Raw genomic sequence first — 19489 nt, 5'->3', positions numbered from 1 at the left:
GTTCAAGGCAATACAGTCTATTTGTCAGCTGATCAGCTTGATGAGGACAGTCAAATCTGACAGCGATAGATAGAGTGGAGTGAGGACTGTCCTCCACAGCTCAGCAGTGCCATGGCAATTCAGAGAGAACATGGGACTTAAAGTGTTTTTCCAACATGGAAAAAAATACCTAAATTAGGATCTGCAATTGTGATAATTTTGTGTCATTGAAGTACCTTGGGGGATGGTGAGAGATAGATGAACATCTAAAGAAATGCTTTCCATAAGATTAAAAGAATAAGGCAGAACACATGGAAACACCAGCAGTACTGGGAAGACTAACATGCTTGTTCTGTGCAACCACAGTAAGATTTCCCAAAGATGATATGACATCATAGTTGTCACCTAAAGGTGATACAATATCAGCATCCATCTTTGTAGGAAAGCAGCTAGGGAATACTGGATCAAATCTGTGTGCCCAGCATTAAAGTGTCTTCCGTAACTGATGCTGAAGTTAGAAACTCAGTCTTCCTAACAAAGTAGTAGAGCGCTTAATCCCACTAATTTCAGGTGCCTAACAAAAAAAAGTTTTAGGTGAAGTCCTTCTAAAGAACAGGTTGGTGTGAAAGTGATGTTTTTGGGAGACATGAAGTCAGACTTACCAGCCACTCAAAAGTCCTGGATCAAAAGCTTGGTGCATTGACTATATTAGAACATAAGGATGGTTTTAAGTTCAGTGTTGGATCAGAGGTCAAAAAAGATCCCTGTAGTAGTCCACTGTGAGACTTGCCATTTATGCTTCTGCTTTACACATTTTAATCTATCTTAATTCATGCAACAGCTTTTCCTCTTCTCCAATCATTCCCACAAAAACTATTAGAAATAGTTTTTAGACATCTAGGTAGCCTGTATGAAGTGGCTTTCCCTTATCCACATGCTTGCTGACCCCTTCAAAGAATCCCAGTAAATTGTGCTGCATGAGCAAAAAAGGCTCATTTAAGTTCCTTGCCATACAATTCTCTGCCCATCAGATACTGGCCAGTTGTCTTATCCTGATATATTTCAAGGGAGATTTGCTTTTATTCTTGATGCCCTTTCATAACAGTTCTTAGGGTGTTGAATCAAAGTACCCTTTGATCACTATTACAGAGCAATACTTTGACTGCTTGATGATCTATTCCTTCAGCCATACCTCCAAGATATTTAAATTTCCAATAAATTTGCAGATGGTACTTTTTTCACTTCCTTTTCTGAGGCAAATAAGATACTTATACTCATCAGCTGTGGGCAGACAACTTGACATAAAAGGCAGGGTTCAAAGCCTGAAATTTTCTGCATTCTAATTGCCAAATTGCAACAAAAATAAAAGATCTTATCTGAGATAAATTGCTGTTACATAATTAACACTACTTACATGAAAATATGTTATGTTCTAAAAATGCTAGGGGGTAAAAAAAATACAACAACAATGATGAGATGAAGGAAAAAAAAAAAACAGTGTACTCCAATTTTCAAGCACGAGTGGGAAGGAACTGCAGAACGCTGGGACAAAGATGTGTAGGACAAATATATCGCCTGCTTGTGTACTGTTACCAAAATACTCACTGAAACACATGGGGCATAAACAACCCTATTTAGAATACACGATTGCACACATAGTCAAAAAGCTGGGAAAATAACTTGAAAACCTAATGAGCATCAAATGGATACTGTGGAGGAAAATGCCAGAGAAATGGCAGGTGTGAAGGCTACGTAAGATCATCTTCGATGAACAAGTCAAGAGGGTTATGAGTACTTAAGATTTGTATCACTTCTTCAGATTATAGATGATAGCACTTAACAGGAGGATGCTACTGACGAATTACATTGTCAAAATATTGTTGTTATATAGGCATGAAGGGTAAAATATGTTTAAACACACAGTTTTGGATATAGTGAGATATCTGTTCAGCTCAAAGGAAAAGATGCAGATATTGCTTAAAAAGTAGGATCCTTTCTGCAATCAAAAATGTGCATGCTGGGATAAAAACGTTCATGTGAGCTGTTGGCATGACATTTCAAGAAAGATACAGAGTCTGAAAAGAACAAGCATGAAAGGTCATGGATTATAGACCTCTGACCAAGAAAGTGTTTATGACATTAGTGTATTTGGAAGATGCTTGGGATACATAATGATCTGCAAATATCCAAAAGATTACTTTACAGAGTCAGTCAAAATTTGTATTTAGCTGCTTTAAAATTGTGGCAAAGAATAGACCGATATCAAAGTTACTGACTGTAGGGGTAGGGAAGCTGTAAGATCACCTAACATGACTGGGGAATCCCCACAGTGGGAACTTCTATACATGCATGTTAAATGACTGTTGGGGGATATACAGGTGGAGATGATCCTCTTCTGCATCAGGGGACCTCTTACAGTCCCTCCAGCCCCATCAATGATGTCTGTATTTCTATGAAGTTATGTACAAGATTAGGTATTAATGAAAAGATGACAATGACTTAACTCAGCATAATTCTGTTGAACTCAAATCTGTATATTGTAAAGACTGATTAAAAAAAAAAGTTCAGACTTTAAAAACAGAATTTCCCCTGAAAAATATTTTTTATCAAAATACTTCAAATGAAAACAAATATTCTGATTGAAATTAAAAAATGCTCTAATTTAGGAGTGTTTCCCTGGTAACCAGAGACACTGTCATTCTGTGGTCTTGTTCTTCCTGTTCTCCCCTGTGTGCCAGGCTTCCAGCTTGCCCAGCACTCCTGTGGCTGGAACTCCTGCTAGGACTGCTCCCCCTTCTCCCAGAGAGTGGACCATGAAACATGGTATGTGCAGCCCAAAGTGGATGCAGCGCTGGAAGAGAATAGGATCAAGAGGAGCCCACAACATACTTTCAGTGAAACCACATGACAAAATACAAGTTAATTATTCTTTTTTTAAAATTAATCTTTTTGGTTGGTTGTGGTGTTTGGTTTTGGTTTTGGGGGGTTTTTGTTTTTTTTGTGTTTTGTTTTTTTTTTTAATAGCTGTCCCTTGTCCCCCATAGACAGCTTGAAGACCAAAAACCAATTTCTGAGAAATTCCAGATAGCATCTAATGCCTCACAGGAAATTATCTAATTCTGGGTTTTTTGACTACTTTGGTCTCCCTTAGATGAAGAGGTTGCTTTTGCCAACATTCATTGTAGCCACTGGAAGTGTCAATATTGCAGCTTCCCCTAAAGCAAGATTCAGCCTCAGCCAGGCTGTGCCTGGGGGCTCAGCACTGGGCTGAAAATACAAGAAAACAAAACACTGATAAAATAAACATACCTTATCCCAATTCAGTGGGAAGTCTATCACTCCATATTAATAATGTCTCTTCCAGACAAAAGATCCGGCGGGACAGCAATTCCACTGTCCTGTGTTCACATTTCAGAGGGGGACTCTAAAAGGAGCAGCTGGTTGACTTCGTGTAATAGGCCAGCAATTCCAGCAGAGCCCAGAGGGGTATTTGAGGCAATATACTTCAATAACAACTTCATGCAGGACTCAGGTGAACGGCAGTGCCCCACCTAAATATTTGACCTGAAGCTGCCACTGAGCAGGCTTTCCAGGCTGACTTCTTTGATGGATCAATTTGGAATGTGTTAATGGCATTACTCAGCACAATAAATAAAATGCGACTCACCTTAACATTTCTTGGAAGTAGTCATGGAGTTTATGACACCCAGTGGGAACAGCAAGAGAGGGTCATCTGGAAGGAACAGGGAAACATGCCGAGTGCTCACATGGGAAATTTCAAGAAACAGATGGAGAAAATATCAGAATTCTCAGTAGCCCCCAAGGAACAGATGAAAAACTTTTGGGTCAATAAACTAGAGAGTGAAAGGCTCAGAAACAAGGTTTGTGGTCAGATTATTTAGTCCACGTACCGGGAAATGCTAACGATCCACTAGATCCTCCAGTCTTCATGGCTGCAAATGTTTGAAAACTGAGGTGAAGCGGTAGAGAAGGTATTTCCCATGTTATTTATGGGAAATAAAAAATTATTTAAGTGGAAAGGAAAGATTTTTATCCTCTGAAGAACCTCAGAAGGAATCTGGATTTTCATTTTTTAGATGATAAAATCAGTAGAAGAGAGGGAATTTTCTAACCTGATCATCAGATCTCTTACTGAAGACTCAATTGGTGCAGAAACACAACACAGCAACAGTTTCAGATGGAAGTGCCATTTGAGGATGCTAAATTACCCAAAGGGTCTTTCACATGAATGCTCCAGACTGAATAGCATGTGCGTACACATTCTAGTCATAGGTCCAAAACAAATTAGGAAGCTAATACACACCCTCCACTGGGATTTAATTGACCATTAGTTTCCTAGGTTCTGAAAAATCATGTCATTATATCTAACTTATTTCTACATTGCATTTTACCCCCATAGGATCCCAGTGCTATATACGTTTTAAAAAAATGCATCCTCCACCACAAAAATGCAATTGCTTTTTGAGGGTGAAAGCTTCTGCCCAGCAACACTCCACAACTGGTGTGGACATTTTTACTCAGGAATTGAAAAATACCGTATCTTGCTACAATTACACAGAAGAATGTGGGTCAGACAAACATAATTACCAATTACAGAGCTTAGGCAAAGATGTGGCAGTAACAAGCTCACTGCTGGGAAATAGCATAGCTAGTTCTTAATAATAAATTTCCTTTAGACATCAGCCTCTCCCCAAAGATTCACACAAATAAAACATAGCAGAAATATAACAAAATCCTTTCAAACGTCTAAAGGGAGTTTATCTTTTGGGAAGAAAATGAAAGATAAAAATTGAAAGTCATTATAATTTCAGGGCTAACTGTAGCTATTCCAAAAAACCACCTTTCGTGAGCAAGTTCTTGGGATTTCAGCAGTGCAGCAAGTTCCACAACAGGGAGCTCAGCTTCGTATCTGAGTCTTAACACCAACTCCCTAGGATTTGATACCTCTAATAATGCTGAACTGGGAGCTTGGTTCAATACTAACTTGGAAAGTGACAGTACCAGACTCAAGGGTGTAACTTCTACAGAAATAACCCAAAATGTTCTTGCCAGATCACCTTTACATGTATACCCTTTGATCTCTGAAGCTGGTTAGCCATGCTGTGGGGTGACTGAATTTGAAGATAAGTCTGAAGAAGAACTGAGCTTTGTGCTTTGTTTGTGAGCCATTAACTTCCCTGTACATGGGTCTCTGTTTGGAGCAAGTATTGGCAACATATTGCTTGGCTTGTTTCCTTTGAGCATGTGATTCACCACCTTCTGTATTGTGATCAGGGGTAAGGCAGCCCTAAACACCCGTTAGCTGCAAAGCATACACTTCATGTGGCAAACCCTCTGATTTTATGGTTTCTTGTATTTCTCATGAAACAGTTAATCTTGTGACTCTCTGAGTCTGAAGATTTTGCAACTGTCACAAGGCTGCACCAGACAGGTACCTCGGTCAGGTATTTGGACTTTCTTTAAACTCCATAAAAATAACAAACAAAGGGTTGACCTTTTACTGTACGTGCATGAACACAGGATTTAAACAGATGCAGAAAAGATCAAGAATTTCAAATAGGCCCAGGAGAATGCCATTCTGCAGGAGTATATTAGGGTTCAGCATAAAATCTCACCATAGGAAAAGAAATAAAATGAAATAAAAAAATAAGTGTAAAACCCAGGAGTACAAGTAAAGGGGTTGAACACTGTACTCTAGTTCCTGGTTTCTGACACTGACAATAGATACAAAAAGGTATGTCTCTTTCACTGAGCAAATGTCCAGGTTCTCCTAATTCCAGCAGCTACAGCTCCATCCTTGTTTGAAGGACATTATAGAAAAGTAAAACATAGCAATAGAAGAGGTATAGACAGTTCACATACTTCTGCACATGTCTAAGAAGTACGTCATCATAGATAACTGTATTATTTTGTTTTTTATCGTAAATCTTTCATTAGCCATCTGTAACTCTCAGTGGTTTTCAGATCCCATGTTCATGCCTAGAACAATATCCACTTGAAAAAAAGAACCCTAAGGGCAGCATTTTAGGTAGGGAGAAGGCAGTTACTGAAATAGAGGTAGGAGTAAGCCACAGTCTTGCACTTAAACCCAGCCATACCTCACCAAGACACTAGATTTTATTCTGAATAAGTAAAAATATCCAAGTAACAGAGGCATTACATGTCTACAAGGTGCCTTTCTAAAAAAGATATGCTGTGTTTCAAGTATGAGTTACAGGACCAGATGCTGGAATCTGGGTGAAGAATTATAGCCTGCATTTATAGGAGGTCAGGTCTGGCAACCACAACGGCCTGAAAAATTTATTAATCTCATTTGAAAGATGGAATGCAATCTTTAAGTTAATATAAATACACCATCTGCAGCAGTGAGCCCTGAGGAAGGCATCAGAATATGGAGCAATTTAGGCAGAGAGGAATGAACCAAATGTGAGATAAGGCCAGAATGAAAAGCAAACTATGATGTCTGTTATTCCCTGGAGAGGATGAGGTTCAGGCCTGAATCTGGTGCAGAGATTCCCAAATCTGACCTGTGTTTCTGGAGAAATTTTACTAATCTCACTAATCCTGGGTGCAATGCAGTTCATCGAAATGAGAGTGAGGAATTGATCTGATGACAACATGCACTTACACATTTACATAAGGAAAAGATTCTGCATCCAACATGAACTACTTATTTTGCAAGTCATTCTGATTAGCAAAGAATGTATCAGTCATACAGCTGGAAAGTGACATTATCTTAAGAGCTTGTAATTAAAAGTGGGCAAAATGAAGACAACTGCAGCTCATGCTTCCCAGTGGTTAATATCCTCCAGCTGAGGAAAATTATGAGAAAAATAGTGAGTGGGAGGAAAAAATCAGAGACAAAAACATGAATGAAAATCAGAAGTTCTTTCAGAATAGAGTCAGACCATCAGCATCACCAAGGACAGACTGGCTACCTCAGTGGTAAACCAAAAGTATTTTAAAGATTCAACAAATGGGAAAAATACAGCAACTGCTTGAAGTGCAGAGTTGTGATATAGGAGAAACCAATACTGAAAAATAAAGAGATTGGGAAAAATCAGTCCATGGAGATGCTAAGCAGGATTTTTCTGAGGTTGCTCAGATTGCATAGAGTAAAACTACAAGCAACAATATAAAAAGCCAGACTTGCTCAATAAATGTTTCTGTTTGGTATTTTGGAAAGTAATAGCACAATGGTGTTTATATGAGACCAAGGTTGAATAAGTACTTTCCAGCCCATTAGGAAATAAGCAGGATGTTAAACATCATCTAGTAGAGATAAACATTTTTAAATCAGCAGGCCTGGATAAATCACACCCAGGGGTCCTAAAATATTTGAGTGAGAAAAACTCTGGCTCGCTAATGTTAATTTTTAATAAATTTTAATATCAGAGGGATTCCAGGTGACTGGAAGCAGTGTAGTAACCTGGGAAAAAAAGAGAAAGCAAGAGATAGAGATAAAGAGAGAGGGAGAGAGAGAGGGAGAACAGGAAATCAAGTGCAATTACAGAGAGTTATTGAGCAGTTAACTTCACATCAATCCCAGGTAAAATAGTGGAAAAGCTGAGACGGGACTGAGCTGCCAGAACATGAAAGAACAAGATTTTAATTACTGACAGTCAACATGGGTTTATGGAAAATAGCTCCTCTTGAATAAAACTGGTTTCATGTTCCGCCTGCAAAAAAGCTAACTGTATAGATGTAGCAGTCTTTCTCAAGGCTTTAGACTTAGTGCATGACATACTTACTAGATAAACACTATCTAACATGAAGGAAACTTATGTTAAATGGCTAAGACATGGCTATTTAGCATAACTCAAAACCCAGCTGCATCAATCAGACCATCATCAAATGAGGATTGCTGTACTGGCTTTCTGCAGGGCTTTGAAGTATACTTGGTGCTATTCAGCATTTTCACTGGTTCTCTGTGAGGGAATATGAAATCATCACTAACAGACAGATGGCTGACACAAATATTAGCAGTCTGGTAAATAATGATGAGGAGAAAATACTCATGCAGAGAGTATTTTGGGTGACTTGTTAAAGGGAGTCCATTTGAACTAAGTGAAGTCAGTGCAAAGGTGATCTATAAGGCAGAAAGCAAGATAAATCCTATGGAACCCTATATCCCCTGGAGAATAATTTGGGAATCACAGTGGGCAAGTATGGCAGCATGAAATTTCTAATTCCAGAAAGACTTAAAAAAAGTGGCAAGTTGTTCCCATGAGCCATACACCTACAAACAAGCAGGGAGCAGTAACATCATTTTACCTCCTCACAGTACAACACCCACAGAAGTCTGGAGTCCAGTTTTTACCAACCTCTATTAACAGCTTAAATGGCAACAGAGAACGGTTAGACAGACATGACAAATGAAGGAGACACCTGATCATGAGAGATTTAGAGACCCATCTACCGAGTTTATTGGGAAGAAAAAAATGATTAATGTCTTGATTACACTGCGTAGTTACTTCCAGACAACAACGTACTGGATACTAAAGGGTTCTTACATCTGGCAGAGAAAAGCATAATGAGAACCGGTGACTGGAAGTTGAAATCAGAGATTCAAAATGGTCACAATTTTTCAAACAGTGACGGCGATTAACCACTGTGACAAACTTCTAAAGGAAGTGATTGATTACCCGTTTCCTGATGTATTCATATCAAAATTAGATGCTTTTCCAGAAAATGCGTTTTAGCCAAAATAAAAACTATGCTTAATTCAAATGCAAAGTATTGGGTAACAGCATGAAATATGAAAGTCCATGGCATGCAGGAGAGAAAATGTGATGACTGCATGGTCCTCTCTGAGTGCAGAAATTCTGGATGATTGCAAGAAAAGATAGCTCTAGTCTGATATAGCAATGCAATCCAATAGGGAAAAGGATTTTAAAACCAAACTTGAAAACAAGCTAAAGAATTTAAAGTGATTCTAATTAACCACTGAACATGCTGATGGTGCTACAACTCCAACAACTGTACATCTGGGCTGTATTTCTTTAAAAGAATAATTAAAAACAAAAACAAAACAAAAAAAACACAAAAAAAAACCAAAAAAAAACCAAAACCACCTGCCCCCCCAACTCCCCCCCCCAAATCCCAAAATAATTCATAAACAGAAGGTGAGGCAGCTGTAAGCATCACAGATTAATTATCTGGGGAAGTTGTAGAGTCACTGTCACTGGAGTTTTTAAGACTTGTTTACGCAAAAATCTCTGTAAGGAACATTTTCAGTTCCTTGGAGAAAAGGAGGATGAGGGGCGACTTCATTGCTCTCTATAGCTTTGTGATGAGGAGAGGTGAAGAGGGAGGTGCGGATCTTTTCTCCCTGGTATCCAGTGTTAGGATGCATGGGAATGATTCAAAGCTGCACTGGCGAAGGTTTGGATTGGACATTAGGAAACGTTTCCATACCGAGATGGTGGTCAAACGCTGGAACAGGCTTCCTAGATAGGTGGTTGATGCCTCAAGCCTGTCAGTCTTTAAGAGTAATTTGGACAATGCCCTTAACAACATGCTTTAACTTTTGGTCAGCCCTGAATTGATCAGGCAGCTGGACTAGATCCCTTCCAACAGAAATATCTATATTTATCGATATTATCTAGAATATAGAAATATTCTAGGTCCCTTCCAACACAGATATCCTATCCCATCCCATTCCCACTGATACTGCTTAGGACAGGGATAGGACTAGATTACCTCCTAAGGTCTCATCTACTGCTATCATTTCTGCGTTACAATTCAGGTAAAAGTAGGATGCTAAAACTAGCAGGTCCTCCGTTATGCAGAAGGTCTAATTGAATGAGAATTTGAGCATAATGTTATGTGGTGTTACAAAACTTCCATGTCTGATTGACTGTATTTAGAAGGTAAGTCTGCCTGCTTTTTTATTATTCTTCTTTGGATATGCTAGTGTCTGGGAAAGATCAGAAATGGAGGTTCTGGTTATCTAATACCTATCTCAGTACTTACCTGCCCCGAAGCCCTGTAGCAGTTCAAGTGCTTTTTGAGAAATGATGTTTTTTCAGGCCATGTGAGGCCAAACTGGATCATGATGAACTTGAAAAGCAGAAAATCAAAAGCACCATGCAGAGGTGGCAGGGGCTAACATGTCCTCCCCAGCAGGGACACATCTGAGTCAAAATGATTCACAACCAGGCCTGTACAAATAACTAATTTTTCAGTTTGCCAGGTAAACTTGAAGGGAGAAAAAACATTTACCCTGCCCTGAAGTGAAGTTCATGTTTGTTTCTTGATGGAAAGAACTATGAAAGAAAAAAAAAGTTATTTTCATCAGTCTGACTAAACTATTGCGTCTGATTTGGAATTGTTTTGTCTTTGTGGTCTGTTGCATATAAACATACATTTATGGATTTTTTTTTTTTAAAGTCAACCCCTAATGGAATTTTTTGAGTGGTGATAAATGATTCACCCCCCCCCAGAATGTTTGTGGCTTTGTTCAGACCTTTCTATGCATTTCAGCTTCAATAGCTACACTGCTTGATGCAGATAGTACCAAAATGCATCAGAGAGTCACAGACTTTCAAAAAACTGGCCATATACAGCATGCAACGGAAAAGCCCAGAGAAATTCAACGAGATGAATTAACCTCTGGAAATTTCCCTAAAACACATCACTCAGGTGGAGAAAGTTTTGTGGAGGTCTCCTGAAAACTACTGGACATGAATAGAAGAAAATGGAAATTCCTGACGTTTTCCACCCCGCAACCAACACTGTCCATTTAGTGGGAACTGTTTTGTTTTCTGTCTCCCACTCAGTGCTGCAGCTACACAGCCCTAAGGATCACAAAGCCTGTCATCCACCTTTCTCAGCTACCGGACAGAAAGAGCAAGTGAGTTGCAAGACCTCATCTGAAAATTTCTCAACCAAAACATGTAAAACAAAGAGATGTTATTTTTCCTAGAAGGGAATCTAGATCATTAGGCTCGCCCACATAGTGCTGCAAGACATGTTTTTCAAACACATTTATTGTAGAAAGGTAATACCCTAGTGAGCACCTATCACTTCAGCTCAGCTTGGGATATACCTGTGCAGAAAGAGTGACCCCGTCAGTTTGGACAAACACATGGGACTTGATGGAAAGTTCAACACCTTCCCAGGAAATACAAACAGTCTCTGAAAACGCAGCACAATCAAAACAAAAAAAACAACAAAAAAAACAAAAACACCCAACAAAATTGTCAGTAAAGGGAGAACCCTCTACCTCTGTAATAGCCATATATCTTAGGCATGATAAGAGAACAGATACTTAACAAAATAGTGAGAAACTCTCCATCGTTTCTTTTTGCTGTGATTAGAAAACTCTAGATTTGTGAAAATACGTTTGTTTTTTAATTTTGCACAAATGTATTGGTGTCAAGGGAACTTGCATCAAGAGCAGAACAGTTTTTTGTTTGCAGACGGGAAGATTTAGCCTTATTTCAAGCAAATACTCTAACCAAAAGGCCTGAAAGTCCTTTCCTGTTCTGGTGAATGATAATCATTTAAAAAAATGTAATAACTTAATGCAGAGATGAAGAGAGACTGATACATAGCCCATATTTAGGATGTCCGTCTTTAGGGAGCTCAGGTCTAGTTTGTGTTCAACTGCATTCAGGCGGCTACCTTCTACCCAGAAGGTTAAAGGGTGTAAGTCTGGAACCTCATAGAGTAACTATTTTGACATATTACACTTTGATTTACTGTTTCTGTGGACAAAAGTTGTAAACTTGAGACTGCACTGGTCTGTCCACCTGACGGTGCCAAAATCTCCACCATGGTGCTGCAGACTCTGGCAGCCCCAGTGCTGTCAAGCAGCCCTATCTGTTCACGTATTACAGTGCCCAGGGCTGTCTTTTGTTCAAGTGCACAACAAAACGTTTTATAAACTGCCAAGTTTTATATTTAAAATTAAATTCTGGTTTTCCAGCTACCACCTGGAGTGGAGTCCCTATGTATTCTTGTCTACCTTCTTTAAATTGTTTGCATTACGTTATTCTTTGTCTAAGTATCAGGCCAGCTTAAGAAGAAATAAAAACGTATTTTCTAAGACAATGCATTTGCATGATGAAGGGCATTAGATCATAAACCTGAAGGAGTCTAAATTTTGCTATCCACTCGACTACAAGTGCAGTACCCAGGCCCTCTTTCAGTTTACTTTCACAGAGCTCCACTGGATTTGCAATGCAAAGGAAAAAAAGAAAAGGGGGGGGGGGGGGGGTATAAAAAAAAAAAAAAGAAGCTCGCACCTCCTTTTTGTGCCATGAAAACAGACCGACTTTGCCATACACCCCAGGTGCAAATCCCCTGAAAAGTGACGGTGCCATTTTTTCAGCCTCCTCGTTGCCTGCCGTGCTGTCAGAGCCACATTTTGAGGGCTGCACCAGGAGGGGGCAGGAGAAAGCCGTCCGTGCCTTCGCACTTAACAGGAACCCTGGCAAAACCGATTGAAAACTTCCCCGAGCTCCAAGTTAGCTTCTGTGCTCCTGGCACGATCCCTCTTTTACACACATCAAATGATATGTGCAGAGCACTCCGAGTATGGATTATTTGCAGGCAAAGATTCTGCAAATCCAGGTTTATAATGCATCCCACAGTGCGGAGGCCAAGCTGTCTAAAAGCCTCTTAGGTTGGTCCAACTTTGCTTCCTACCCAGTTAGTAAGAATTTTGACTAGATAAATGTGTTTTGCCTAATTTTCTCTCACATTCCTTTGACATAAAGACCATCTCAGCCTCAGCATCTGTGCAGCATCTCAACAGATCCTTACTTTCCTCTGTGCAATAATCAACAACAATAATTGTGCAGTGGAAGAGACTGAATGTGGTCTTGTATAGCTCAGGGCAATGTAGATAAATGATGATAAAGCACCTAGGGGTTATTTGAACCCAGCAGCCCAGGTACACCTAAGAGTCACTTGCATATCATGTTTGACATGGCTGGGCAGGTCTCAAAAGGTGGAGGGCATGGACTGAGTTTGTGTAAATCTCAGTCCTCAGAGAAAACAACTGCAGACACCTATCTTTGCAGGGGGAAACTGAGAACTGAGGATGGTGGGGAAGACTTCTATAGATTTCCAAACTTCCAGCTTCTGGGAGGGTCAGGAAAAAAAAAAGTAAAAACCCCTCATCTTCTCTTGTGGTATTTTGGCATTTCTGCTTTCAGTCATAGCCAGAAACCAGAAATGTGAATTGCCGTATGAGAACTAAATATGTAAGGAAAAAAATATCAACCAACCTTTGCTGAACAACAAAGAAGACTTGGCTTATGTTGGTTTCCAACTATGGGTGAAGGTTCAAGTCACTTACTTCAAAAATACATTACTCATGAATGAGCTTTATTAAGAAACCTTGTGCTCCTATAACTCTTTCCATGTGAGGTTTTCAAGTACTTTATGGAATTAAGCAAAACAACCCTGGGAGGTAGATTAGTTCTAACATCCCCACATTACAGATGGGAAAACTGAACACTAAGCACATCTGTAGGAGAGCCAGAAATAATATTACCTAACTCTCATGTACTGCTTTTCAGCAGTAGATTTCACATCTTTACAATGGAGGAACCATTATCCTTTTTTTATAAAGAGGCAAAGTGACTTGCTTAGACTGGCCAATAGCTGAGTGGAGCAAGAGGAGCCAGTTCTTCCCAGGCCTGGTAGATCCAAGGCTTGATTTTACTAACTAAATGACCAAACCACGGTCTCTTTCTTGAATATTAAACAATTATGCAGACAAACAAAAAAAATTTAAACACAAAGAAAATACATCAGGGTAGATTTTCGGAAGCTAAAAATCTGCTTTCTCATATTGAAGAGTTTATTGATGGACTATATCTCATATCCTACTGATGGACTGCATCTTTGCCTTGCTAGTGAACATGGGAAAATAAGCAAAGGTCAAATCTTTTCACATTAATCATGTGGTATTACCTGACCACAGACGGCATCAGCATAAATATTTAACATCAAAGAAGTCTGTTCTATGGTCTTTTTGATGTTGCAAACCTGAACACAGAGGAGATAGTTTGAATTTTCACAGAAGTAATGACACATGAACACAGAAGGGGTCATGATGTTGCTGCTTTAAAACAAAAAAAAAACAACAACAAACTAGCAGCCTTGTCCCCCCAAATAAAACTTCAATTTCCTTTTAACAACCTTTTCCCTTCTTGCAGGAAAAACAAAGTTTTGAGCTCTTTTACTGTAAACCTCTCTTGAATTGCACCCAACTGCCTTTTGGCAAGGTCTTGTGTCCCAGAGCATGTCCCCCAGTGAGCTGGGTACTCAACAGACAAATCAGGAAGATGGTGTTGTCCCCAGAGAGCTCTCCATCTAGATGCATCAAATACACTGTTCCACCCCAAGAAATCCCCTTTGCTTCCTCTGTGCAGTCCCATTATTTTGAGCCCAGGACTAACAGTCTGAGAGCAGGCAGCATAGAGGCTTTTGAACTAGCAAGTAAAACAAGGAGAGCTCATACAGAGTTCTGTGAGGAAAAAAAAAAACGAGCAAGAAACTTATAAAGGCAAACTGAAGTTGCTGCTCCCAAGGACATTTCAGAGCTAGAAGAGTGACAGGTTAGAGGATGCTACCCTGGCCCAGCTGTAATTCTAAACATTTGGAAGCACAGTGGTGCTTGTCTGTAGAAAAATGAATCTAGAGCAACCACATTAATATACTGTAATTAAATAAATTATAAAGATTAAGATCATTCCACATAAATTATAAATATCACCATATAAAGAGATTTCATGAGTCCCCAAAAGGGGCTGAACTTCAGCCAATCTTTAAAACTTTTTTTGGTAGATTTGCCTGTGGACAGAATTTCCTTCTCTAATTCAGTCAATCAAGCATCCTTTCCAGAGGCTGAGGCAAATTAGAGCTGATATTACACTAGTGGGAAGGATACAGAATCCTTTGCACATGACTAAAAATGAAATTCAGAGGGCAACAGAAACAAATCCCTGCTTTCATTTTATGTATTTATCCATTTTGTAAGCTTTTAGCACAGGTGGGCAACAGTCGCATTCTTTTGCTCTTTGCTGTGCCCCAGCTCTGCGTGTATCTCATGAGTCATGCTTGTGACATGTCTTCACCACCTGCACAATAGTCACACTTCTCTGGGGCCCAGTGACCATGTGAGGGGTAGGGGTTTTGAGGTGGTTTTGTCCACTTGCAGAGTCCTTTGAGATCATCAGAAGAAAATTCTGCAAACCTGTGTTGCTGCTACTCTGAATTTCAGATGAGAGATGCAATCTGAGCAATGTAGACATTGCTGTTGCTATTTGGCTACAGAAACTGACCTTTTACTGTACTGAAAAGAGCCAGACACTGCAGAAACTGGTGAGGATCTCCTCCACTCTGTTATGAAGTCTGATAAACCTAGAGGACTTCATGTGTGCCTGACTGAGTGGGCAGAAAGAAGACAATTATTCCTTTTTCACGTGCATTAATTTAAGAAAAAAAGGTCATTCTGAACAGCTAAAAGTGTTACTGTAATAACAGTGTTTTACTTATTTAACCAATCTTCGGCTTTAACTGATATATATATCTTAATATCAGCACCAACTATCCATTTGAGGACCAGAAAAAGCACTTTGACTTTTATGTCAAAGTGCTTTTACTTGCCTTTAAGTACAGATGTGGAAATGGAGGAACAGATGTTTCTAAAGATTCTTCTCTGACTTGGAAACAACAGTGATATCTCCAATTTTCGTATGCTCTTCCATAGTCCCTGCATTGTATATATGCCCAGATTTAAACTCCCTAAGACAGTGCCTGCTTCATCCTTTCCTCCAAACAGCCATATTCTGTGTGGTGCAGAGAAACACACTCACAGGTTAGCTATCTACAGTATGCAAAGCTGTGCTTACATTTGGCTCTTTACACACCTCACACTGGTGTGGTGAGTAAGCAGTGACAATACACAAGGTAGAAAGTGATGCAGCTTCTAGGACTGTTAGGATCTCCCAGAGCTTGGTTGATGCACTTGTTCAGACTCTCAGGGTTAAACCAATTTTTACACAAGAGTTTTTACGCAAGGGTGGAAAAGCCGACAAAGAAAGTAGGGGACAGAGGAATTTGCCTGTCATTGTAGAGCAGGCTAGAGCTGATTGCTGGGATCACCAAGAATTTTTTTCCCATACTTTCTGCTCTTGCAAGGCTCTAGAGTGTTGCTAAAACTCTTGATCAGTCTTGCTTTTTTCGTTTGATTTTCTTTGTAGTTGAGGTTTTTGATTTTTTTTGCTGTGATGTTGCAATGATGCAATCAAGCCTGGGGAAGCCGTCTGTGGCTGGACACCATGATCCAGATTGTCCTTCCCAGCCCCGTGTTCCTCAGCTTACATCCACTGATAGCTGCAGGACAGTCTCAAAACTAAAATACTGTCCTTTTTTATACTAACCAAAATGCAGCCATAAAAGAAATCTCTCTTGTTTAGTCATCTGGACTGCTGCCGGAGAAAAAATGAACAAGAGGTTTCCTTTAAGTCCACTGAGCAGAACCTTGCACCGTTCACATCCCTGAAGGTGATATGCTCTCATCTAACTAGAGCATCTGCTCATTTATTGTCCCCAGGAGTCATCACCTGGAATTGGGAACATCAGGGTTTTGCTTGAGTGTTCAGCATTAAGTTGTTGGCAAATCTTCACTGTAACATTTTTTCTTATCTAATGATAATTTGATGTATGAGAAACCTGCCGAGTGAAAGCACGACTATTCTGCGAGCAAACAATACAGCAGTATGTCCAGTATTATCTGTGAAATGTATTTCAATACCTGTGTGATTAATAATGGATTTGGAAGCACAGTGAAGTATAAATAATCCAAAGCAATATGCAAACTTCTGGGAAGGAAAGGGATTAATACTAGAACCAAACGAGGCTCTGGAAAATGTAGCACTCAAAATAAATTAGCCAAAATGCAGGATCGTCCCTCAATGTAATTAAATAATAACATAAAACTCACAGACCAACAGCCCAGTGGTTTTCTCCAGTAAATATAGAACAAAAAAATCAGCAGCAGCCGAGTTGCTTCTTAATTATACCAACCACTTCAATAGAAAAACCCTATAAGGGCTAGGAAAAAATTGCTGCTAAGGCTGGGCAGGCTTGCTCTGTTGCATAGCATTCCAGGGAGGGAGTTTGGAAGCAGAGGGAGCAGATGTGTTCTACATATTTTGGTCCTTTTAGCACACAGACTGGAAAAGAGCAGCCCTTAAAAGAGGTCATCATAGTTCTGCTGCCTTCCAAAGAGGATTCCAGAAGAAATTTGACCTAAGTGTTTACTAAGTAAAAGACATTTACATAAACTTTGCTCTATTGCACACTTCAGATCCTCAGAAACCCTGTGATCTTTCTAGTCAAAAAGTCAGTACCAAACATCTGCACTAGGCAGTCTTCCTTTGCTGAGAGTTGTCATCTGCTTTGCAGGGTGAGGAAGGCTGATCTGTTCCTCTTCCATCTACAGGACAGTGCAGCATATTCACTGTGTCACATTCACAGAGATACGTTATCTCTGAAGACATCTTAGATATCATGAACTACCCAAGTGCACAGAGCAGTGCACTGTTTGGAAATAAAACGGACACTGAGAAAATGGTGCCAGAGACCAGTGAGGATGCTGGTCCTTTCCCTGACCAGCAGCCAGGAAGATTATTATTAGCTATTGTTTTAATTGCCTTATGATGTGAATTTTCTGGCTTTACATGCTTCTCTTTTCCTTGATTCGACTCTTTTAACACACAGACTGAAATACAGGTATAAATTAAGGAGCTACAATTTAAAGTGTAAGAAACTGGTATGACAAAACAGCATGTGCACAAACTGGATCTTTTTTAAAACAACCCAAGAACTGCCTCAGGACAAATCTTCTTTCACTGAGTTAACTGCTATTCACTAAAGCAAAAAATACATAGTACAAGAGTAAGTCCTTGAAAGAAAAACAGCCTCCTAAACCCACAAACCCAAGCAAAATCAAAAGACAACTTGTTCACAGAGATAAAGGGAAAAACAGAGAGAACGCTTTTAACAATGACTTTTTTCATTCTCTTTTTTTTTTTAATCTAGTATCAGTATCAAGAGCTGAATGGGGAGAGCCTTTGAACAGCACCTGCATGGGCCAGCAGTGAAGGTCACATACCAACTTACAAATCTCTCCCCCTTGGCACTGAAGAGACAGTGTTACATTCCTCCCTTTGTACTGACATGAAGTGGCTTCAAGTCCATGTCCAAGTCTATAGAGTCATGAACTGTAACCCAATCATAACTGGTGAGTTCTGTACACCAGCTGGTAGTGGAAACTGGAGACTGCATATCCCCAGTTTCCTGTACACCCCGGCATGTCCTCTGTCACCTCAGCTTTTTCCCTTCCCTACTAGCAACATTGGCTCTGATTCTCTCAGGCTGGCACCAGTTTGTTGGGAGACCTGTGAAATGAAGTGTTCAGAGAAAAACACAACTTTATTAGGGAAAGCTGTGGGCTAGAGTAGGGGAGTAGGTTCCTTTCACCAGGTTCAATTGCATTAGAGTCTTGGAAAACTTTCTGGCAGTTTGCTGCAACGTTATTTAAGCAATTGCTGCATGCTTCAGTCCCTTCCCTCTTCCTTGGGCAAAAGCTTAATGAAGGCAAGCAGGAGAAAGAATTTTCTGTCATCCTCACTGACCTGTTTTGACTTCTAAAAAGGAAAGTGATAGTTTGGTTGAAGGGTATTTTAACCATTGCTGCTGAGCCTCTCAGCAAAAAAGCTGTACGTTTCTTCTAGAGCTTTAAATCATAGGCACTGACATTCCCCGCAACATACAGGGGAGATGCTTGGCACTTGTTCTACCACAGTTATTCTGCAGTAGTATGCAAAATGTCTTTTTTTTTCACTCTGCTGAAACTCAATTCAGTAACTTCTTTTGTTAAGGGCTGTTGGAAATACCTCAGGTGAAAAATATATATGGCAGTGTTCTATCTAGTTTTCTGAATTAAAAAGTGATGTAATCTGGGATAAGAGATTGTATTCTGTTTAAAAAGAAGTATGAAAGATGAAGGGATTAGTTCATATTATATTTTAGAGAACTTTATAACCAAACAGAAACATACAAACAAAAGCAGCAAGAGTGATAATTGGTTCCACCATGCTCACATGCTGCCTTCTTCTGCTCATGCTCTTTTTGTAGGGGAGGGCATAGAAGTTGTGTGCCCTGGGAAAGGAAGGGAACCTAGAAAAAAGCCCTGAAGAAGCTGTGAAAGCCATTGTGCAGGAGTGAGGGTGTAGATTTACCCTGCTTGTCTGAAGAGTGATAAGCCATCTTTAGAGAGCACTGGCTGAAAGAGTTACACATGCTACATGTAACTACTAAGTCAGTGCTTTGCAAGATACCATTGTGGATCTGAAAACCTAAAAACTGACGTTTTAGTGCTTGCCAGTATCTGGGAGATAACACTTATTCTTCTGACAGCCATTGCACTGAGAACATTTTACCTCAAGCAGACATTGTGCTC

Source organism: Pezoporus wallicus, unplaced genomic scaffold, assembly GCF_028554395.1.
Source record: "Pezoporus wallicus isolate ANWC-B61680 ecotype Strahan unplaced genomic scaffold, APGP_CSIRO_Pwel_v1 contig_5261, whole genome shotgun sequence".
Lineage (NCBI taxonomy): Eukaryota > Metazoa > Chordata > Aves > Psittaciformes > Psittacidae > Pezoporus > Pezoporus wallicus.
This window is presented reverse-complemented; position numbering follows the sequence as displayed.